Source organism: Eumetopias jubatus, unplaced genomic scaffold (assembly GCF_037043125.1).
Source record: "Eumetopias jubatus isolate StellerSeaLion01/CBP00866 unplaced genomic scaffold, mEumJub1_p1.0 scaffold_12, whole genome shotgun sequence".
NCBI classification, from domain to species: Eukaryota; Metazoa; Chordata; class Mammalia; order Carnivora; family Otariidae; genus Eumetopias; species Eumetopias jubatus.
This window is the reverse complement of record NW_028274818.1, coordinates 86,623,204-86,648,222: the sequence shown is the minus strand read 5'-3', so window position 1 is coordinate 86,648,222 and position 25,019 is coordinate 86,623,204.

Sequence of the window (25,019 nt, the reverse complement as noted above, 5' to 3'; positions counted from 1 at the left end):
TATGCTAAGTGAAAGAAGCCAGCCACAGAAGACTGCCTGTTGTATGATTCAGGTTACAGGAGATTTCTAGAAAAGACAAACTGTAGAGATAGAAACACATTGGGGGTCGCCTAGAGCTGGCAGTGGGAGTAGGCATCAACCGTAAATGGGAATGAGGGGACCTTGCGGAGTGATGGAAGTATTCTAAAACTGGATTGTGGAGGTGATTGCACAATTATATAAATTTGCTAAAAACTCATCGAACTGTACATTTAAAATGGGTGAATTTTAATGCATGTAAACTGTGCCTCAATAAAGCTTTTAAAAATAAGTGATAAACTATGAAATAACAAAAAAAAAAAAAAAAAAAAAAAGAAAGAATGGGAAACCAATGCTGTTAGCTGGGTTTGGATAGAAGAACCCAAACACGTATTATCCCTATTTTATGCACTAGGACAGTGAGAAACGGTGGCGTGCCCGATGTCACACAGCTAATAAGTGACAGAACCCAGATGCGAACCTCAACTCTTTGGCCCCAAACCCATGCTGCTGCCCCCTCCACTAAGCGAACTTTCTTCCCTGTTGTGCAACCTGCCTCCAGTCAGCACCGCTGCGGACGGAGCCATCATGAGGACTCTGCTCACATGGCAACGTGACCAGAATGCTCATCTGAATGACATGTAAGCAAGAGACATGCAGAGGCCTGATGTCCTCGGACGGTTCATTTTAAGTTGCAGTTGTTACTCTTCTTTGAGCGTGGTGTGCTCGGGTTCATTTGGTGCTTTTTGTATATTGCTCATCTGGCAGAGAATTACTACTCTACTCTACAAGTTCCCACAGATGGCTTTATTTTCCATTGCTATTAAATTGGTTTTGAACAAGACATAATTCTTCAAGTGCCTAGTGAGCTCTCTGGGTTTGCTCAGGCAAGATTCCATAAAAATGTAAATAATTGGAACACTTCTGGGATTATTTATCACAACTGACTTGTGGCTGTAAATTTATGTATTAATTTCAGCTATAAGCTACAGTGGGGAAAAGATGAACAGTTGAACAGACTCACCCACCTAACATCCTCTCTATGTCCCCATGTCCCCTTGGCTTCCAAGGAACATACTGTACAACGGCCCACAGATCTGGGTCTGAAAAACACTGGACAGCATCAGAAAGAAATTAGGTGGCAAGCAGGAAAAAAATCATCCCTCAGCAAGCCATAGACTGGTCTCTTACCACTCCCCCGGCTCTTGGAACTCCAGCCACATCAGCGTTCTTTTACTTCCTCCTGCTGATTCCTGCCTCAGGATCCTTGCACATGTGCTCCCTTGGCTTACAACATTCTTTCCTCCCTTTTTTTGTCTGAATAAACTGTACTCACCCTTTAGCTCTTGGCTCAGCATCACAAAAAGCCTTCCAGGTCTACTCTGGTGGTAGCATGCCTTCTCATCCACAGCACTACACACAACTGTAATTCCTCATTGTTTTGGGCTTTTTAAAACTTAATGTCCATCTCCCCTACTCAACTTTAAACTTCATGAGGGCTGGGCCCATGTCCTTTGTCACCTGTATCCCCACAGCCTGGCACAGAGTATGTGTTGAATGAATTGATGGCTCCATTTAAGAGTAGAAGAACATAGCTGGGCTCCCAGGGCTCTACCCATACACACTCAGAGCCCTTCATCACTGTCTGCACACAAGCACAGGTGTGCAGCTCCAGATGTGCCTTCACTCAGCCAGCACCTATATCTCCTTGTCAGAGGACTGCTCTCACTTTGCCTGGGCGTGCCAAAAGCCTGAAGGGGCTAGGAATTTCCATTCCCTTTAGGGAATTCCCTTGAGCCCGTAACCAGTTAGTGACAGGTACAGGTGTATAATCTTACCAGCTCTCTTGTCTCTGTGGGACAACCATCAGGCATGACCCGTGTTGCCTCTGGAGCTCCCTGTGGGACTGAGTCATGCTGGCCCTCCATGGGACCCTACTTGATGATACCACACTCTTCTTGCCTCTTCTGGTCCCCGTTCCGCATCTCCACTTCTCTACCAGTGTTCCCTGAGAACTCCTAATAAATCACTTTACACAAATCCTCATCGCAGGGCTGCTTCTGGGGAGCCCAACCTAAAACCGAGAGCCTGCTGCTGGAAAAGTTTCTCACTGAGCTGTAATTAACATCATAAATTTTAGTGCAAGAAAGCACTCCAGTCAGACCATTTGCTGATTCAGACAAGGATAGGTCCTGCCAGTAACCCTCTAACTGGCAAGAGTCATGTCTATAAAGAGAGAGCACTAAAACCCTCCACTTTCCAATTTTCACAGACATGACCCAGTGCCCCACTAAAAAGGAGTCAGGAGGCTGTGCCCCTGGCCTCCCAATCAAACTGGACATGAAGACTGTCTTGCGGGTGAGCCAAGATCATCTCTACCTACTCCTTCTCCAGGATTTCAGCTCAGGCCAGGGCAGGACTGAGCCTATGGGTGGGGAGAAGGGGGCCCTTTTGGCTAGAGGATCTTAGGGGGAGAAGATACAGGCTGTTAAGGTCTGTGCATACACAATCAAAAGAGGTTTAATAATGGGGCATATTTATTGAGGAATTTGCAATAAGGCAAAGTCACATGGTGTTATGAGAGGAAAGATCAGGGGAAACCTACATAGATAGGATTGGCTAAAAGGCCTCTCTGAGGAGATCCATTAAATTCAGCACTAGAGAGTTAGCTACATCGGGAAATACACTGGCCCACACAAAAGATGTCCATGTCCTGATCACCAGAGCCTAGAATCTGTTACCTTCCATGGCAGAAGGCACTTTGCAGATGTGACCGAGTGTAGAACTATAAAGTAGGGAGATTATCCTGGATTAGACCACAGGGCCCACTCTCATCACAAGGGTCCTCATGAGGGAAAAAGGGAGCAAGGGAAGCAGAGGTCTGAGTGACGTGGCCAGGAGCCAAGGCATCCAAGCAGCCTGTACTTCTGGAAAAGGCAAAGAAATGGATTCTCTCTCTAGAGCCTCCAGAAGGAATACACCTTAATTTCAACCCACTGAGACCCACCTGAGACTTGTGACCTCCAAAACTATTAGATAAGAAACATGTGGGGTTTGTTGTTGTTTAGGGAAGGTTTTGGTTTTCATTTTGGTTTCTTGTCAGAGAGAGAGAGAGAGTGCACACAAGCAGGGGGAGGGGAAGGGGCAGAGGGAGAAGCAGGCTCCCCGCTGAGCAAGGAGCCTAATACGGGACTTGATCCCACATGACCTGAGCCAAAGGCAGACGCTTAACCGACTGAGCCACCCAGGCATCCCGAAATGTGTATTACTTCAGGCCACAAAGTTTGTGGTCATTTGTTATAGCAGCCAGAGGAAATGAATTTGAGCATCGTCACACAGGGAACGGTTGTATACAAAGTTCTGAGGCAGGGGGGCTTCTAGTGTTATTAAGAAATATGAGGGTGACCAGTGTGGCTGGTACTTAGTTGGCCAGCCCCAATGACAAGGTGAGGTAAACAGGGGCCAGATCATGCGGGGCCTTAACAGACCACTGTAAGAAGTTTGGATTTTATTCAAAGACTGGTGGGAAGCCATTAAAATTTCTGATCCAATCTAATCAGCATTTTTCCAAAATCACTGTGGCTGCTGAACGGTAAAATGGGGGGAAGGCCTTCATGAGGAGCAGTAAGAGAAGCACGAAGACCAGGAAGCGGCTCCAGTCACCACAGAGTGAGACAGTGACAGTCCGCATCAGGGCAGTGGGGATGCAGAGGGAGAAGGCTGCAAGACAGATTTCAGACACTGATTATTGGCTCTGGAAAAAATCAAATAAAATAATCTGGACATCTTAATGCCAAAGGCCGTGCCATCAAGAGCGAGCCAGCTTTTCAGAGACCACATGTGGTCTTGACAGTGACAAAATGGCATCAGCACAGAAGCAGCCCCAGAGCAGGGACTTGGGGATGTTCCAGTAGAACAGAGAGGAGAAGGAAAATGTGTGTTCCTTCCTAAATGTCCAGCAACAAATGACTGCCTAGTGAGAAAGAAATTCAGCCAAAGTGCAGAAGGATGGTCTGGCCATGCTGTGGACCCTTGAGAAGTCAGATGTGATTTATGGGGACAGTGACTTATTCTCCTAAACAACTGTAAAGTCGTGACCGGAGTTCCATGAAAACCTCCAGTTCAACTTCCAATTTGAAGTTACAAAAATAAGCACAGATCCTTCAGGAATTCAGATTTGATGTGAAGTATATCCAAAGACCTGCCAACAGATTTGGAAATGTTAAAGACTCGTGCCTGCTGACAGAAGTGTTAAGTAGAATCAGTGTTCTGATTTTTTTTTAAAGATTTTATTTATTTGAGAGAGAAACCTAGCGTGAGTGGGGGGTAGGGGCAGAAGGAGAGAAAGAACCTGAAGCAAATTCCGTGCTGTCCAAGGAGTCCAGTGCAGGGCTCAATCCCAGGACCCTGAGATCATGACCTGAGCCGAAACCAAGAGGCAGATGCTTAACTAACTGAGCCACCCAGGCGCCCCTGGTTTTTTTTTAAGCCAGGACGAGGGGATGGTGCTTGTCCTACGGTGACCTTCCTGAGTCTCTTCTGTTCCTCACAAGAAACAATAGTTATAATGATGCTAACAAAAACCAACAAAAAAGCTCACATTTCTTGAGCACTTACTATATACAACAATCCTATAGACCTATTATTACCCCCGTCTTAGATAGGAGGAAACTGAATCTCATGAATTAAAATAATTTACCAACGTCATACAAGGAAGGAATGGAGATGGGTCTAACTACAAAATCAAGTTCCAAACCACAGATCTGCAAACTCTGGCCTGAGGGCAAAATCCCATCTGCCACTTGTTTCTGTAAATAAAGTTTTATTGGAACATACCCATACCCATTTATTTACCTACTGCGTATGGCTGCTTTCACACTCAAGGACAGAGCTGAGTAGTTGCAACAGAGACCATATGGCCCACAGAGCCTAAAATATTTACATGGCCCTTTACAAAAATAGTTTGCGAATTCCTGTTCTAGATCATACATGACACCGGAATGTTACCTCATAATGCATTCTCCTACTCTTCATGACACTTCCAAAAGTTAGAGCCTATTCCAGAGGACTGAATAAGAGACCCAGGATCCTTCCACTTCCCAGATGCCTCCCACTCCCATAGTTAGCCTGGGAAGACCCCTGGCAACCTTCCTCTTTGGCCTGCTCTGTGTTGAGAGGGTGGGGTGAGGGCTGCATTACTGCAAACAGGATTCCTGGTGCCTTGTGCCTCCAAGACCAGTTCCACACGTGAGAGAATGAGCTGGAGTACTCACTGGGGGACCACCCACTCCAGACATGGTTTTTTGAGAAGCATGACTGTTATTTATGAGATCATTTACTTTTCTAGCCAACCATAAAGTCCTGACCTGTATGAGTTCTATCAAACACCCCAAGCATGATTTCTATTACGAGGGTTTTCTGTTGGGGGTTGGGGGGTGCCTCCTAGAAAGTCTACTCTGCCGGAGGGAAGGGCAATGAGGATGGAAGGGCAAGGGTTTCTGACCATCTTGTAGCCCTTCCCCAAAGCCAACAGGAAAAGATGCAAAGGGAAGATGGGGGTCAGAGTCAGGCACGGTCCCTCCTCCCACTGGCTGACAACTATACCCACAATCCTTCCTAACCTTACCCGACCTGGTTCCTTTACTCCAGCTTCCACTCCTCTTTGATTTTTTTTTTAAAGATTTTATTTATTTATTTGAGAGAGAGAGAATGAGAGACAGAGAGCACGAGAGGGAAGAGGGTCAGAGGGAGAAGCAGACTCCCCGCTGAGCAGGGAGCCCGATGCGGGACTCGATCCTGGGACTCCAGGATCATGACCTGAGCCGAAGGCAGTCGCTTAACCAACTGAGCCACCCAGGCACCCTCCTCTTTGATTTTTAAAAGATTATCTTTGTATCATTTCTTTTCCATTTACCATCTTTGCTGATTGTTAAAGGGATACATGGCTAAGAATTTGTTCCATCTCCCTGGTTCTGAATTCTTGCGCCGTGCCACCCTGTAGGAGTTGTTAGAGCTTTGTAGTACATTATCGTATCTGGTGTTTCAAGTCCCTTGTCAGGAATCCTCACTGGACCACAGAATTATTTTATTAAGGTACTAAACAGTGGAAATTCCATGTGTTATTCTGTAAACTAATTTTGGAAGAATTTAAATCTCTAAACTCTTTAGGCTCCTATTCAGGCAATTGATACATCTATTTATCTAAACCATCTGCATTGCTCAGTACATTTTTATTTCAATTTTTATTTTTTGAGAGAGAGAGAGAGTGCACACATACACAATGCATGCACCAGTGGGGGAGGAGGAGAGGGAGAGGGAGAGAGACAATTGATGCAGAGATTGATCTTAGGACCCTGAGATCATGACCTGGGCCTAAATCAAGAGTCAGCTGCTTAACTGACTGAGCCATCCAGGCCCCCTCAGTAAATTTTTATAGTTTTCTTCATGCACTTCTCTTACAGTCTGGTTATTTTTTATTGATATTGCAAATGAGACATTTAATAGTAGCTGTCTTATTGGTTAATGATTTTTATTTTTTTAATATTTTATTTATTTATTTGAGAGAGAGAGAGAGAGAGAGAGAAGCAGCACGAGAGGGAAGAGGGTCAGAGGGAGAAGCAGACTCCCCACTGAGCGGGGAGCCCGATGTGGGACTCGATCCTGGGACTCCAGGATCATGACCTGAGCTGAAGGCAGTCACTTAACCAACTGAGCCACCCAGGCGCCCTGGTTAATGATTTTTAAATGTCAGATCCAGTCATGTTCCTGAACCATCCTACTGACAACATTCTAGTTCTCCTGATACATCACTTATGAATGATACATTGGTGTCATTGTTTCTCATAGTCGTGCCTCTTATCTCTGTAATGCCATATAGTCATTGATCAAAAACTTCACAACACACTTACATAGTATCAGTGAAGGTGAGTGTATTGGTCTGCTCAGGCTGCCATAACAAAGTACCACAGACTGGGTGGGTCAAACAACAGAAATTTATTTTCTCATAATTCTGGAAGCTAGAAGTCCAAGATCAAGGTGGCAGTAGGGTTGGTTTCTTGCTAGACCCATTAGAGAAGGATCTGTTCCAGGCCTTTTTCCTTGGCTTAAAGACGGCTGCCTTCCCCCCAGTGTCTTTACAAGGACATTCCTCTGTGCCCATCTATGTCCTTATTTCCTCTTCTCACAAGGACATCGGTCACACTGGATGAGGGTCCATCCTAGTAACTGCATGTTCACTTAATTACCTCTCTAAAGACTATCTCTCCAAATATAGTCCCATTCTGAGGTTCTGGGGGTCAGGACCTCACCATATGGATTTTGGGGTGGGGGGAACACAATTCAGACCCTAACAGTAAGCATCATTATCTCTAATGAAAACACATCTCATGTTTCCTCAGCAAGTCTGATGGGTACCTTGTTCAAAAGAGGGAATTTTATCACGCTTTTATTCCTCAAGTTTCAAAGAACTTTTTATAAAAAATTAATCTCAGGTTCTACTAAATGCCTTTTTTTGGTATCTATTGACAAATCATATGAGGGTTTTTTTTTTTTTACCTATTTCTCCGGTGTAATATGTTAATACATTCCTTGTTATTAAATGGTCCTGGATCAACAGAATATAAAAATAAATCCTACAGATCAATAGGAAAAGGATTTTTTTAATCTAGTATAAATTAGACAACAGATACAAAGAGAATTCAGAGAAAAGGAAACACTCTTGATCACTGAACATTCAGGGAGACACAAATTAAAAACAGAAATAAACCCATCCCACACAAGAATTAGCAAGGCTGTGGGAGACAGAACTCTCACACCCAGCAGACAGGAGAGTAAACCACAACCTCATTCACACATGCATGTGGGGAAAAGTATGCAATATTTGTGGTAGCATTGTTTATAATAGCCACAAAAATAAGGGAAGCCACCTAAATGTCCATGTGTAGAAAATAAAGGATAAACAAAATATAGTGTATTTGTATAATGAAAGAGCTAGATCTACTTGTGTCAACATGAGTAAATCTTGAGAACATAATGCCAAGAAGAAGAAGAAAAAAAGCAAGTTCCAGAGGGACACATTTAGAATAAAGCCAGTTATGAAATTTTAAGGACATACAAAATAATATGTAGCTGAATATTTATGGACACACAAAAATTGTAGGGATACAAAACATAGATTAGAAGGCTAAATACCAATTTCAAAGTAGTTGTTTTTGCAAGGGTGGGGGATGGAAGAAGGGAAGGAGGGGAGAGAATGAAACCAGGAGGGGTGCAAAAAAGGTGCCTCAACTAATCTATGAGATTTTCTTTTATTTTTTTAATAAAATTGATCTGAAAAACAAAAGTCTTTGCATTCTGGGGCTAAATCCTACTTGGTCATGGTGAATGATTCTATTAATATATTATTGAATTCTGCTTATTATCTTATTTATAGTTTTTCATCTAGTGCCTCAGTCTTCTGTTCTCCCCACCCCCACCACCAAATTCTTCAAGACTGGATTTCAGGGTTGTTCCGTCCTCATAAAATGAATTAGAGAGTTTTTCATGCTTTTCTATAATCTGGAACCGTTAGTCAAGTATAGGAAAAAATCTGCTACTGGAAAATTTGGGGGAAAAAAACACATTAGAAAAATCTCTTTTCAAGGAGGCTATTTTAGAGCTCCCATTTAGTTAACACTTTAACTTTTTAATTTTTATATGATTATTTTTCTCTTCACACATTACTTTTTCATGAGTCCATTTCTGTTGTTGAGATGGCACAAAAAATCTGCATCGTTACATTTTTTTCATCTCTTTACAAACACTTGTGCATAGTAATAGCTTGGTTTTAATCTCCCACACGCCATTTTGAGTTCCTCATTTATAATTTTGTTTGTTTTTCCTCCCTTCACTCAATATGCCAGAGGTTTATCTGTATTATTGGTTTTCTTCCAAGAACCATTTCTTGGATGCATTTATATCTTGAGCTTTTCTGTTTTTGAATCCATGGATTTCTGCTTTGTTCTCGAAGAGATTTATTGTTTTTACTTCCTGAAAATTTTTTTTCTAATTTTCATAGTTCTTGATTTTAAAGCTAACTTCATTTTTATTTTCAACAATAAAGAGCAATTTAAGGGCTTTGGCTATATCCTGTAAGTTTTCATATGTATGAGTCACATTCTCATTATTCTCTAAGTGGTCTTTGATTATATATTTTATTTTTCCTTTGACTCAATAATTACTTGGGAGATTGTTCTTTTTTCTTTATTTCCACATAGCAACAGCTGTTCAGTACAAATGTGAAAAACACAAAGTACAAGAGCAAGGCCAATGACGTGCCTACCACAGTGTCCAACATTCCATAAACATTTGCTCGATAGATGCACTGACTATGCATGACACAAACATAAAGCCTGGTAACCCTGAAAAATAACATCAACTCCCTAGTTATGTCCCAAAAGTCGAAATAATAACAAAATGAAAAGGGAAATAAGCAGAGTAGACATCCTCTGCCCTTTAGCCCATCACACAATTTGAATATTAGGTTCCACAGATGGTCCACAGATAACCTTAATACACAACAGGAGCGCCACACAACCAAATGAGGCCACCTAATGAATGGCAAAGACCTTTTGGCAACCAGGGCCTGACCTCACCCTCTCTCCATCTGCAAGCTAGTGTATTTGCTGAAATGTAACATGCATGCCCCCACATGCACCTAATGTGTCCATTCTGAAGATGTTTTAAGTCCGTCATAACCAGGGTCAATGGAGGTTACCATCCCCTAGCAGCAGACCATGGCAGCACAAACATCAGAACCAAGACTGGCCCAGAGGAGCTTTTACCAATTACATATGAAACAGACCCTTGACAAGACCTGCAGATTCCCACCCCCAACTTCTATCACATCTACCTGAGGATTTAAGATGCCCCTCTGTTGGAAGTCCAAAGTCCATCTGTTGTTATCATTTGTTTCAGGGACACAGATAACACCTTGTCCTTTTTTAAAATGTACTTTGTTGAAGTTCCCTCTCAAACTATAACAACATATACTCACATGAACTCTTCCCTTCAAAGTAACTAATGTCAACTACTTGGTATGTATCTTTCCATGTTTCTCCTGGGCTAATGCAAACAGGCATCCATAAAAAGTTACATGAATAGATTTTCTTTTTTGTCAAAAATGAGATCATCCTATACAAATTTGCTTTCTTTACTTAACAAGATATTAGATATTATAGGTATAGCTGCATGTTTTTGCGCCGGTAGCTACATAAAACTCCAGAGTATGAAATAATATAATTTACTCAATAATTTCCTATTTTTGTACATTTGGACTGTTTCCAAATTTTTCCAAGTATGCTGTAATAAATAAACATTTTTCTTTTTTTTTTTAAAGATTTTATTTATTTACTTGACAGAGACAAAGCAAGAGAAGGAACACAGGCAGGGGGAGTGGGAGAGGGAGAAGCAGGCTTCCGGCGGAGTAGGGAGCCCCAGACGGGGCTCGATTCCAGGACCCTGGGATCATGACCTGGGCCGAAGGCAGATGCTTAACAAATGAGCCACCCAGGTGCCCCAATAAACATTTTTCTATTGATTTGGTATTTTTGTCTACCCAAAGAGTATGTATATTTTGAGTATCAGTAACTACTTCCAGATTTTTGTTTAACCAATAGTCTAAGTTAAACAAATCACAAATTACTTTCAATGGTTAAAACAATTCTTACTCATACCAGCAAAGTATGAGAGAGTCCTTATTTCCCCCACATAGTCAGAAGCCATGGATTATGAATCATTTTCATTTTGGCCAAACTAATGAATTTCTAACATGATCTTACTGTCTTTTTATTTACATTTTCCCTTCCCCCATATGAATGAGCGTAATTTAATTCGCTTATTGGCATTTGCATTTCCTCTTGCAAAAATTGCCTACTCCTATCTTTCTTTACTGGATTGCCTACTCCTATTTCTTTACTGGATTTTTAAAATCTTTTCAGTTTGGAGTAGAGTAGAAAAATTAACCCTGGGGCTCTCCCCAGTACTTTTGCTGGAACTATCAAAAAAGCAGCACAGTCTAGTCTTTTTTTGTTGAAATCATTGATACAAAAGTAATGGAAGCACAGAGGTGCTGGTGCTGTCACGGCCACCATGGGAAAGAGTGAAGAAAAGGAAAATCAATATAGAGAAAAAATAAGTCAGAGTAGGGGGAGAGAAAGAGCTAATGACATCATCTGAAAACCCAGATACAGCCACACTCAAAGCTAGAAGGGTTTAGCCACTGCAGTTCCCAATTAAGATAGCCAAAACATTTTCTTCTGGGTTTGTGCTGGATTTGTCATTTGCAACCAAAACATTCCTGGCTGTAGTGAGTCTGCACACAACGGGATCACACCCTGATTCTGGAACAAAACCGTACCATCTGAGAGAACTGGACATTCTAAATTCCGGGTCCAGGTAATATCTGAACTGGCCTCATCACTGTTCCTAAATGTCCCCAAGGTTTCCTCCTATGTGACAGCCTCCAGAGGATTTGTGGCACAACAGTACACCAAGCCCATGGCAAGAGTTCACAGTGTATACCTATTTGTTGGTCACCAAACAAATTTCAAGTCTCTACAAGACACTTGGTTTACACCTGTGTATAGGCTGGACACACTCAAATGATACCAAACCAGCAAATGTGCAGAGACCCAAATTAAACAAGTCACAAGTTACTCTTGGAATGGCTGGGTATTTGTGTAAAAGGAGCACTGGAGTCCACAGATGAGTCAGAGGGCCTATGCAAGCTAGGTCTCCAACTGCTCATTGAAAACACAGTGGCTCCCCGAATGGGCTGTTATCATAGGCTATGCATCCTTAAACTATATGAGATTATTAGCTAGTGTTGTAATGAAAAGAAAGTAATTAGAACATGTGTTAGAAGGCTTTGTCTATTCTGGAAACTCTTTAACAGAGGGGAATCAAGAGAGCCTGCTGTGGGACTCCTGATTAGCATGGAGGGCCAGATATTGAAATGCTAACAGTTCACGTAAATGTTGAACATACTATCACAGTATCACAGAGGGTCATTTAGACACAACACATAGGCATCTCCCAACTACAGCAAAAATACCAGCAAGCGCTTTCATTTATTAAGTACCTGCTGCGTGCCAGATAATGAGTGAAGCAATTTTTGTGAATTACTTCATTTTTTTTCTTCATGCAATAGCTCAATAAGGTAGGTACCAAAACTTAAAGAAATCGAAGCTTAGAGAAGGGGGCTCCTGGGTTGCTCAGTCAGTTAAGCTTCCGATTCTTGATTTTGGCTCAGGTCATGATCTCATGGTCGTGGGATTGAGCCCTGCATCAGGCTCTGTGCTGAGTGTGAACCCTGCTTGAGATTCTGTCTCTCTCTCCCCCCCTCTGCCCCTCCCCCTGCTCGCTCGCTCTCACTCTCTCCAAAAACAGAAAAAAGGCTTAGAGAAGTTCTGAGGCGGAATAAGCTCTGTTATGCTGAAATAATAAAACCCTCAACATCTCAATGGCCTAAAACAACGAAGTTTAATTTTTGCTCATGCTACATGACCAGTGCAGACGGGGAGGGAGGGTCCTGCCCACGGTGGACCAGTGGGTGCTCTATCTGACCTGTGTCTCCACAATCGCTGCAATAGGGAAAACATGGCAAACTGCATGCTACATCTCAAAGCTTCCACGAGCAAAGGACACCCCTCACTTCTTGCATATCATTGACCAAACAAACCTCATGCCCTTATCCAAATTCAGGGTTGGGGAAGGAGAAGAGTGCAAGCCTACCTGTGCCCAAAAGGAAAAGAAATGGAAGTATTAGAACTGGTCAGAACTGGTCTCACTGAACACAAAAGAGCATGAGACAATGTGGCCTCTTCTAGAAACAGAGATGTGTCAGAAACTGTGGCGCACTCTCTGTTTCTCTCTATGCAACTGCTCCAGGTTAACACTTTAAAGTTGAAAGTCTCTTTGCCTCAACTACCCACGGATGACCATATCTCTAATGTCACTGCTGTTCTCATAGCTAATGACACTTAGATGATCTACATCCAGCCAGAATTTCAGAAGGAAAAACTTTTGATGTGTTCCCACCATGTAGAATCATTCTGCCTGTGCAGGTCCTTCGTCCCCTCCATGGAGACAGGTTTTTGCAGAACTCCATGGTTAAAGGTGGGAAAACAGGTTTCTCTTTTAGATCACATGGCACCTGGAAAACTCCTGGAGCTACAGCAAAATGCCTATTTGTAATAAAACACTGCAATACCTGTAGCTAGGCATCCATATACAGACAGTTCCTGAATTATAAATGGTTCAACTTAATAATTTTTTGACTTTACAATGGTGCAAATGGTACAATACTCATTCAATAAAAACCTTTCTTGGAATTTTGAATTTGGATCTTTTCCCAAGCTAGTAACATACAGTAGGATCCTCTCTCATGCTGGGCAGCGGCAGCCACAGCTCCCATTCAACCACACCATAATAAGGGTCAACATACAACAACCACCTGTACAACCATTCTATTTTTCACTCTCAGTACAGTGTTCAATCAGTATGAGATACTCAACACTTTACTATAAAACAGGCTTTGTGTTGGATGACTTTTTTATGTTTCAAGTTTTTATTTAAATCCTAGTTAACATATAGTATAATATTACACTATGTTTCAAGAGTAGCATTTAGTGATTCATCACTTAAATAAAACACCCAGTGCACATCACAAGTGCCCTCCTTAATGCACATCACCCATTTAGCCCATCCCCCACCCACCTGCCTCCAGCAACCCTGAGTTTGTTCTCTATCATTAATATGGTTTGCCTTCCTCTTTTTTTTCCCTTCCCCTATGTTCATCTATTTTGTTAAATTCCACATGAGTGAAATCATACGGTATTTGTCTTTAACTGACTTATTTCACTTAGCATAATACACTCTAACTCCATTCATATTGTTGCAAATGGCAAGATTTCATTCTTTTTGATGGCTCAATATTCTTGTGTGTGTGTGTGTGTACACACACGCCACATCTTTATCCATTCACCAGTTGATGGGACATCTGGACTCTTTCCATAATTGGCTATTGTTGATAATGCTGTTACAAACACTGGGGTGCATGTATCCCTTCAAAATCAGTATTTTTGTATCCTTTGAGTAAATACTTAGTAGTGCAATTGCTAAGTCATAAGGTAATTCTATTTTGAACTTTTTGAGGAACCTCCATATCATTTTCCAGAATGGCTGCACCAATTTGCCTTCCCACCAAAAGCGTTAAGAGGGTTTCCCTTTCTCTGCACCCCGCCAACATCTGTTGTCTCCTGTGTTGTTAATTTTAGCCATTCTGACAGGTGGGAGGTGATTATCTCATTGGGGTTTTGATTTGTGATTTTCCTGATGATGAGTGATGTTGAGCATCTTTTCATATGTCTGTTAGCCATCTGTAGGTCTTCTTTGGAAAAATGTCTATTCACGTCTTCTGTCCATTTCTTAACTGGATTATGTTTTTTGGGTGTTGAGTTTGATAAATTCTTTATAGATTTTGGATACTAACCCTTTATCAGATATGTCATTTGTAAATATCTTCTCCCATTCTGAAGATTGCCTTTCAGTTTGGTTGTTTCCCTCACTGTGCAGAAGCTTTTTATCTTGATGATTTTGCTCAACTGTCAGCTAATGTAAGTGTTCTGAGCACATCTTTAGGCAGGCTAGGTTAAGCTACGGTGTCCAATAGATGAGGTGTATTAAATGCAGTTTTGAATTATGATATTTTCAACCTATGACAGGTTTATAGGGACATAACCCCATCTTAAGTCAAGGAAGAGCTATACTTTCTAAATGTGTAAAAATAGAAAATGCAAGTTTCTTAAAACTCCCCCTAGCTGTCTGCTTTATTCACCATTTGGGCTTCCCTCAATACCCCCCATTTCTGTCTGTAACAACTTTCTACAAGAATTCTCACCTTTTTATTTCATTTTAATAGAACTTTTCAGCCTCCTGGGCATAAAACTCTTTAAAGTGCACATCTGGTTCAGAGGGGTTGTTTTTTTTTTTCCAAGAGAAGTTTAAAAACTTTCATTTTGCATTCAGGAATAAATGAGAAGTGGTGTTATTTATAATTGGCTCCTTCTAATTCAGACTAAATGTAGATTAATCCTAATTGATAACACATAAAATTTAATTAAACCTTAATAAAGAACCTGGGAAAGAGTTCTCAAAAGATAATATCAATGGTAATGTTGGATGCTGCACACTGCAGTACTTGAGATAAAACACAATTCGTAGGAGTATTTTCAGGGCTTTGTGCAAGTCCAGATACGGGTCATTATCTCAAATAGGACATTCATTAAAATTGTGGATAAATCTGAGAGGTGTTCTTCGTGCAGCTCACCAATAAGAAGTCTGGACCATAAGAGCCCCTAGTGACCTCAACCCTCCTTCCTCTCCCCAGCCTGTTGATCAGATGGCGGCTCAGCTCCCTGACCATGGAGCCACCCTGAATCATTGCCAGAAGCTGCCATCCCAGCCCACGATGCATCAGACAAACCCCAAACGACTGAATATCTCATTGTAGAAATCCAATTAACAATGCTACATAAACATCACCCTTCTGATCGATGTTCCTAGCAGAGAAACATTTTCATTTCATGTATTCACGAATATTTTTATGTGTTCAGGAGTGATTGAGGACCGATATTCCATGGTCAATCACCCCAATATCTAATTACTTAAAACATGAATAGAGAGCCCAGGCAGATGGGAGACCAGGCCCATAGGAATGGGACGCCTGCCCTAGAGATGGGAGCATACTCTCCAGCTGCTGGCAAAGCTAAATAAAAGAAGCAAACCCAGATGCCTCCAGGGGCCAGAAGGTAACCCAGGTGAGGACAGTGGGTTGGGCTGGGATCACAGCAAACTGGAAAGGGTCTGCCTAGTCCAAATGGGGCAACCATTTCTCCATTCTATCCATGCTTTCCATGAGGGACTATGGATCTAATGTTACCAGATCATTTTAGTCTTCATTAAAATTTTTTAATTTGGGGTGCCTGGGTGGCTCAGTTGGTTAAGTGACTGCCTTCGGCTCGGGTCATGATCCTGGAGTCCCGGGATCGAGTCCCACATCCGGCTCCCTGCTGAGCGGGGAGTCTGCTTCTCCCTCTGACCCTCCCCCCTCTCATGCTCTATCTCATTCTCTCTCTCAAATAAATAAATATTTTAAAAAAAATTTTTTTTAATTTGGATTGTAATCTGAATTTTTGAGTTGGTAGCAAATCTTTTTAAATTTTAAATACTCTGCAGGACTTGTGATTTCTCATGTTTAAGCTGACTCTAGATCTTTGAAGTTTCTTCCCTTCAGTTTTTTTTTTTTTTTTTTTTTTTTTAGAGAGAGACAGCGTTCACACACGGGGGCGGGGTGGGGGACCAGGCAGGATACGGAGACAGAACATCTCAAGCAGGCTCCATGCTCAGTACAGAGCCCAGTGCAGGGCTCAATCTCACGACCCTCAGATCATGACCTGAGCCGAAACCAAGAGCTGGATGCTTAACTGACTGAGCCACCCATGCACCTCCTTTTGGTTGATTCTTTAGCAAACATTTAGTGTTTTTTTGAGCATTCTAAGAAGGAACAGCCCATGCAGAGTGCCCAAAATAAGAGTATGCCTCGTGTGTTCAAGAAACAGCAAATAGGAGCACCTGGGTGGCTCAGTCGTTAAGCATCTGCCTTCGGCTCAGGTCATGATCCCAGGGTCCTGGGATCGAGCCCCTCATCGGGCTCCCTGCTTGGCAGGAAGCCTGCTTCTCCCTCTCCCACTCCCCCTGCTTGTGTTCTCTCTCTTGCTATGTCTGTCAAATAAATAAAATCTTAAAAAAAAAAAAAGAAAGAAAGAAACAGCAAATAGGGGTGCCTGCCTGGCTCAGTCAGTAGATCTCAGGGTCGTGAGTTCGAGCCCCATGTTGGGCATAGAGTTCACTTACAAAAAAAATTGAAGTATAAAATTTTAAAAATTAAAAGTATTAAATTAAAAAAATTAAAGTATACAATTTTAAAAAAAGAAACAGCAAATAAACTAGTGTGGCTGGAACAGAATGAGTGAAGGAGAGAGTAGGAGGTGAGAGAGAGGAACAGAGGAGGAAGCGGATCACATAGCGAGAAAGGTATGGGGCCTCTCAATCACTGGAATGACTGGTTTTTAGTCTAGGGGAGATGGGGAGCCACTGGAAGGTTTTGAGCAAAGAGACATGGGCAGACTTGTGTTTTTACCAGGATTCTTCTGGCTGCTGTGTTGAGAAGACCGTTGAAAAAGAAGTGGGGAGACCAGCTAGGAGACCCTAGCAGTATCCAGGAGAGGACAGTGGCTCAGACAAGAGTAGTAGCAATGGGGAGAGTAAAGAGATAGCAAGCTTCTACTTTAAAGGTAAAGCCAGGGGCGCCTGGGTGGCTCAGTCATTAAGCGTCTGCCTTTGGCTCAGGTCATGATCCCAGAGTCCTGGGATCGAGCCCCGTATCAGGCTCCCTGCTCTGCCGGGAAGCCTGCTTCTCCCTCTCCCACACTCCCTGCTTGTGTTCCCTCTCTCACTGTCTCTCTCTCAAATAAATAAATAAAATCTTTTAAAGGTAAAGCCAATAGGAATACCTGATACACAGGTTGTGGGGAGTGAGAAAAACAGAGGATTCAAGGACAATTCCAAACTTTTAGCTTGAATAACTGGAAGGATGACAGGTATCAATATATACCCCCCAATCCCAAATTTTCCCAGATGATTGCAAACAGCCAGGACACCCCATTTATCATCCCCTTTCCAATAATGATGATGATGTTGAAGAGTATTATCTTTTTATCAAGCACTTACTCTATGGCCAGGCATTTTTCTATGCATTATTGCATTTAATCCTCCATCCACTCTGTCAGTTAGATCCTGTTATTTAGTGCCATTTTCTCCATGATGACAGTGAGGTTCAGAGAAGTTAAACAAGTTGTCAAGTTCACAACGCTAGTAAGTGACACAGCCAGGATTTAAGCCCAGGGCCAATGACTACAAGGCCCACAACCACATCCACCATGCTATCTTCAAATCTACCTTTTTATATGTCAGCATGGGCTGGATCCTTTCACATATGTGATTTTACTTAATCTCTCCAATAATCTTATGAAGTAGGTACTCATGTTCCCATTTTCAAGTGGAAGTCAACTGAAATACCTACCCAAGCCCTACTTCCCTTATTCAGAAATCATTGTTCTCCAGGAAAATACAATACTGGCTTGGGTAGAATAACTGAGTAAATTAGGGGAGATATAAAGAGGCAAAAGACATAGTCTTCTCTGTAGGGATTGTGACTCTGCCAGAGAAGATGATCAGTTACCCAAGGCCAGTCAAATGCCACTAGGTCTCAGTATGTGCCTGCCTTCAGCAGGCAGCCCACCCAGTGCATGGAGGGCTTGCTCTGTATGAGGCTTTGAGAATAGAAAGATGGACAGGAGGAAGCTCCTATACAACTAAGGGCAATTAAGAATTGTGGAGGCATATGCATTCCTGTAAATGATGTGCAAAGCTTATTTAAATGCATCATAACTGCCACTGAGCCGAGTGTCTATTCCCAGTTCTTTCCCTTAAATGTTAAAGACTAAAGACAGCACTTACCATCTGCTGTAGCTTGAGATCTGCTCCTTCCCACAAGGTCTCCTGACATGGCAAGGCCTGGCTGGCAGCCCCATCTGACACAGCCCACCAACAACATCTAGAAGCAGTCAGAACATCTGCTGGCCTTTTCTCTGCAATATGCAGCTGCTGGAGACTTGTAACCCTTGCCTCTCAGGTCACTTCAGGCTGTGGACAATAAGGAACCCAGATCTGAGGGCATTTAGCTCAGTTCTCAACCAGTCTGGGTCCCTGGACTCCTGGTTATTTATTCAGCAAATGTTTACTAAGCACCTGCTAGGTGTCAGGTGTGGTTATAGATGATACCTAGTAAACAAGAGAGATTCAGGCTCTTACCTGATGGGGAAAAAAAAATCTAGAAGGGAAACAAACTTTGAATATGTTCACTAGATATATTAGGGGAGATGTACAGAGTATTGCAGGAACATGTAATTGGTAGATCTAAACCGATGTGGGGTATCCTGGAATGAGTGATCTTTGAGCTAAGAAATGAAGCAGGCATTAGCTCGGTGAAGGCAGGGACTGGTGAATCATTCCAGGCAGAGAGAACAGTGTGAGGAAAGGTCCTAAGTCTGGACAGAGCACATCAGTTTTGAAGAAAAGAAAGAACTACAGAACAGTAGAGGAGAGGGATATAAAATAAAGCAAAGACGCCAGATCTTATAAGGCCTGATCATCATAAGGAGTTCTTCTTATCTCCTGAAGGCAGTGGGGAGCTATTAAAGGTTTTAAGCAAATGAATGGCTTGATTAGATTTATACTGTTAAAAGATCATTCTGATGACTGTGAGGAGATTGATGGAAGGAAAGAAGAGAACAAGAAGTCCAGGCCATTGCACCACTGCAGTGGTCCAGGTGAGAGAGGATGGTGCCAGAGGCCATAAGGGTGGCAGTGATAATGAAGAAGATGGGGTCTAGGTTTGTTTTTGGAAGACACAACAAAACATGGTGAGACTGTATGAGGTGGGTGAGAGACAAAATGTAGAACTGAGGCTGATTCTACCTTTTAGGAATGATGGTGCCGTTTGTGGGATGGGGAAAAGGCGGAAGTGGGTTAAGTTTGGTAAGGGTGATGAATTCATTTCTAGATATTCTCAATCAGAGAGGACTACAAGACATTCAAGAGAATATATACGTCCAGAAAAAAATCTAGCCAGCCTCCTATACTGGTTATTTTTTTTATTATTACTTGACACAGAGAGAGACAGCGAGAGAGGGAACACAAGCAGGAGTGGGAGAGGGAGAAGCAGGCCTCCCACCGAGCAGGGAGCCTGATGCAGGGCTCGATCCCAGGACCCTGGGATCATGACCTGAGCCAAAGGCAGACGCTTAACCACTGAACTGCCCAGGCGCCTTATATTGGTTGGTTATTTGTTCGGATTCTTCTTTATAAAGATGGCATAGCCAGAAAAGAAAAACTTCCATCCTGTGACTCCTGCCTGGTTCATGCTGTTGCTATTACAAATAAAAACATACAAATAGGGGCGCCTGGGTGGCTCAGTCATTAACCATCTGCCTTTGGCTCAGGTCATGATCCCAGGGTTCTGGGATCGAGCCCCACATCGGGCTCCCTGCTCAGCGGGAAGCCTGCTTCTCTCTTTCCCGCTCCCCCTGCTTGTGTTCCCTGTCCATCCCTGTCAAATAAATAAAATCTTAAAAAAAAAATACAAATGGGGTGCCTGGGTGGCTCAGTCGTTAAGCGTCTGCCTTCGGCTCAGGTCATGATCCAGGGTCCTGGGATCAAGCCCCGCAACAGGCTCCCTGCTCTGCGGGAAGCCTGCTTCTCCCTCTCCCACTCCCCCTCTGCTTGTGTTCCCTCTCTCACTGTGTCTCTTTCAAATAAATAAATAAAATCTTTTAAAAAAAAAAACATACAAATAGATACCTTGAACATCCAGTGAGGTTTCAGCACGCATCATGAAGCACCTTGGACAGATCCCTGCCTGCCCTCCCCACAAAGCCAGGCTCAAGTCCTTCTACCATGTATCTTGCCTTTTATCCTGCCCCTTACACCCCACTGACCTCAAACACTACTTTCTGTGTGTCAGTTCATCTGTTCCTCTTATTTAAGGCTTAAAACCCAAAAGACATAACCTTGAATTTAAAGTCTTCCACCATCTGACTCCTGATGTGAGAGGCCATGAGACAAGCCTAAGGAAAAGTAGGGTCTGGAGACCAGTGAGGATCTTCCCAGCATCCGACATGGGGTAAAAGACAGAACACTAAACCAGGGAAAGCACGAAGGGAGAGAGAGAGATACAAGAGATCTGACCAAGAAATTAATGACACACAACGGATCCTTCCAAAAGCTGAAGTTTGCTTAGGAGATCAAGACCAGGTTGAGCCCTGCAGGACATGGAGCTAGAGACTGGAAAAAGCAACCAGGGAAGATCATGGGAGGAAGAGTAGATGCAGGAGAGGACTCCTGATGGAGCTTGCAGCAACACCAAAGAACAGTGTGTGCTTAAAATGCTGTGTGAGTGGAAGGCTGCAGCTTGATAGTGCATAAAAACACTCCAGTAATGGTATTGATTTAGGTCCACAACTTCTAATTAGGAGATAAAAGGAAAAGCAAGAGTATAAGGTGTGTGCCCTTTGTGTGCCCACATCACATAATGTTCACAATGCACTCTGCTTTGAGAGGGGAGAAATGGAAAATTTGTGGTACAGAATGCATAGTAAGGTCTTGTGTTTTTTGTTTTATTTTGTTTTTAAAGATTTTATTTATTTATTTGACAGAGAGAGACACAGCGAGAGAGGGAACACAAGCAGGGGGAGCAGGAGAGAGAGAGAAGCAGGCTTCCCACAGAGCAGGGAGCCCGATGCAGGGCTCGATCCCAGGACCCTGGGATCATGACCTGAGGCGAAGGCAGATGGTTAAAGACTGAGTCACCCAGGTGCCCCTAGTAAAGTCTTGTTTATGTTTGCACAGAAAATTTAAAGTCTGGCAGGATATACCCTAAACTGTTAGCAATAGCCGCTCTCTGAGAGGTGGGATCACAATAAGATTCCATTTTCTCTGTAATGTGTTTGTTTTTATGATTCTATACTAGGTCACTGTTTGGCCAGTATCCACAAGTGCAGCACTGTGGATTGCTACTACTTCTGATTGGTTGGGAAAAGCCACTCTCCCAACACCCTGCCCTCAAAGAACCTTCTTCAATCTACCCATGATCCAGCAGGTCAAGGGAGCTGGGAGCTGCCAGGTCCCCTCCAAGGCCAATGTCCATTCTGTTATTTTTTGTTTGAAAAAAAAAAATTTCTTTTTCTTTTTAAACACTTGGTATTGACTCCAATCAGAATTGCATTGATGCTGGAAGAATTTTAGAACATTGGTTTGCAGTTTTTATTGTGGTCACTACTCACATATCAAATGGACTCACTTTTATAGGCTTCCCCAAATCCTAAAAATTATTTTGAAATTGTCCTGTAGAGACGTTGTTTCTTCTTACGTACACTTCATCCAGCTGCAGCTGCCAAAATGAGAGTCCTAGCCAGGACTCTGTATGACGCTGTGTCACAGCTACTCTTTCCCGAAGACCTGGGTCAGCTCCCTCTTCCCCATTCACGTTATACTTGGCCTCTGTTCCTTAGCATTTCTTATGATTATGTTCTGCCACATTGACTGCTTCATAAGCACTCTGAAGATACAGAATTTGGCGGGGATTTTTGTCCTCGCTCTGCCTAGCCTACTGCCTGGTTTGTGGAGACTTCCAAGGATATTTATTGTTATTGATACTGAAACATGTTATTTGCAAAGTGATCCTCTTCCCTGGTTACTGCCAGAACTGTCCCTGCAGGTTTAGTGCGGTGGAGGATACAAAGCCTGTCGTCGGAGGCTTGAACCATGACTGGGGTGGGAAATTTTCCCCCTTCTGAAGGAACAGAAATCACTTGTCTGCCTGCCTGTCCCAATGGGTATTGCTTTTACAATCCTCTCTTATCTTCAATATCCTTTTCTACTCATCCCATTATCTGGTAACAAATATCACTCTTTTCTCTCACAATTGCTGTTACAGGACAAAAGTTCCTTACCTATCCCATATGCTCCTTGCTGGATATGAGGAGTCCCATTGCTTTTATCGGCGTCCTTGTCTCAGGGAGGTCAAAGTACCTTAAGCCAGATGAAGATTTTTCAGTGCCTGGCTGACCAGCCAGTGTATGGTTAATGAAGGTAATCCATGCAGGTGTCATAAGCAAATCCCCAAATTCCAGTGATTTAGCATAATGCGAGCTTATTTCTCACTCACATCAAAGTCCAGAGAGTGTTTCTGGTCAGCGGGCAACTTTCTTCCACACAGTGATCCAGGGGCCCAGGCTCTTTCCATCTTATAATTCCACTTTCCCCAGGGCTTTGGGATTACCTGCACTCAGGCCTTGGCCACTTTTTCAAAGACAAGTCAAGGTCTTTGAAGTGACATGTGTCACTTCTGCTCATGTTCCCTTGGTAAAGGCTAAATGATGACCACATGTTGATGCAAGGGAAGCTGGGTCCTGTGGTTGCTGGTCCCAGGAGCAACTCCATGCTGTCAAAAGGGGATCATGAGCCCTTGGTGGATAGCTAACCATCTGCCATAGCAAATGAATTTTCAAAGGCTTAGATGATCATCCAATGAGACTCTTAAGGAAAACCATCTCCAAATGAAGGCAAAGGAAACATTTTCAGGCTTATTCTAAGTCCCTTAAGAACACTCCCATTACTTGCCACAAGATGTGAGTTTCCATTTCATGGAAATGGGGGAAGGATTTGAACTGGGAAGGGATTGTGCAATATGACAACCCATATAAACCTTCAAGCTAGGCTTGTAGCATTGTAGGACCTGCTTCCATAAAGCATGTGGGCATTAGGAAGTCAAAATCATCCTGCAATTCTTTGAGCCAAACTGGTTTCCCTTTGGAGTTACCACTGCCCACCAGAGCATCCCCGCACTGTCATCATCCATACATCCAAACCTTGAGGCAAAAACCAAGCCCAGGAGGGAAAACTGAAGTAAACTCACAGAGCATGCGTCTAATAAAGCTATTTCTTTCAAAAATATAAGCAACTGCTACTGGTCCGTAATGAACATTTTTTATTTTTTAAAGTATTTTCTTTCATAGGGAAGAAATGTAATTCATTCTTTTCCCCAAAATAATAAAGAAAATTGCTACTGAGAACAGTTTGGCATTTGAAACGTAGTGGGAGATTTCTCCAGCAGATGGTTTTGTGGCAAAAAGCTTTTAAGAATTTCTAACTGCTAGCAAAAAATATATGAGAGAGAGAATGGGAGAGAGAGAGAGGGGAAGGGAGGGAGGGAAGAAGGGAGGAAGGGAGAGGGGAAAAAGAAATAGGGAGAGGTTGATTTGATATGATCAAGAAAAGATGTACCCAAAGAAAGCAATCCTTATTCAAGTTCTGATGACTCAAATGATCCACAGACTAGGTTGTAGATTCCAAAATCTGGCTGTGCATCAGAATAGCATGGAAAGCTTGTTTAAAATAACCATGGAATCAGAATATCTGTGGGTGGTGACCAGACATGCATATTTTTTTAAAGTTCCATAGATGATTCTGTTGAAACCCAGTGGCCCTTTTTTTTTTTTTTTAACTCTGATGGTGGTTATGCAAACAGATAGGCAGTATTTTTAGCTCAGCAAAGATCCTGCCCTCTTGGCCACTTGGCCGTCCTTTGCTACATGTGCACGTCCACCAGCAGCAGGCTGTTCAACAGGTCCCTCATCTTACCACACAAAGCACTTGGGTGATGTTCTTAAGAACCCCATGGACACAGATACCAAAGCAGTTAATTATTTTATTTGGAAGCAAGGGAGACAGATTTCACAGCCAATCCACCCAGCACTATCGGCAGAGAATCAGAGCTATGTCACAGCCAATGGCTCTGCCAAATACCATTGGCCACATCCTCTCAGAAGGCAAGGCTTGGCAGATCAGCTTCAACTCCCAACACAGCTGCCTGCTAGCTGAAAGGCCAGGACAAGTCCCTCCGACTCAGTCTGCTTATTTATAAAATAGTAACTGAAAATTCTGACCCCAGAGTGCTGTGAGCCGCAAATGGGAAAAAGGTGAGAAAAGCACCTGGTAAAGAACCTGCTACAGAAAAGGAACTTGATCAATGGTACCTTCCTTTCCACATTTCTTTTAACCTCCTTCTCCCTGGAAAAAGGAGAACCAATTGTCAAAGGCCGACAGAAGACATTCACGTTTTCCCAGCACTCCATGAGTTGCCTACAGAAGGGTTATCCAGGATAGAATTTGAAGACGGGTGTTGATCTCTACTATTCTTTCTGTAAGGTGGCTACCACCGAATAGACTCTTACTTCTAGTCCCTGCTGTCACTTCAACCAGAAAGCATCTCTTGGTACCTG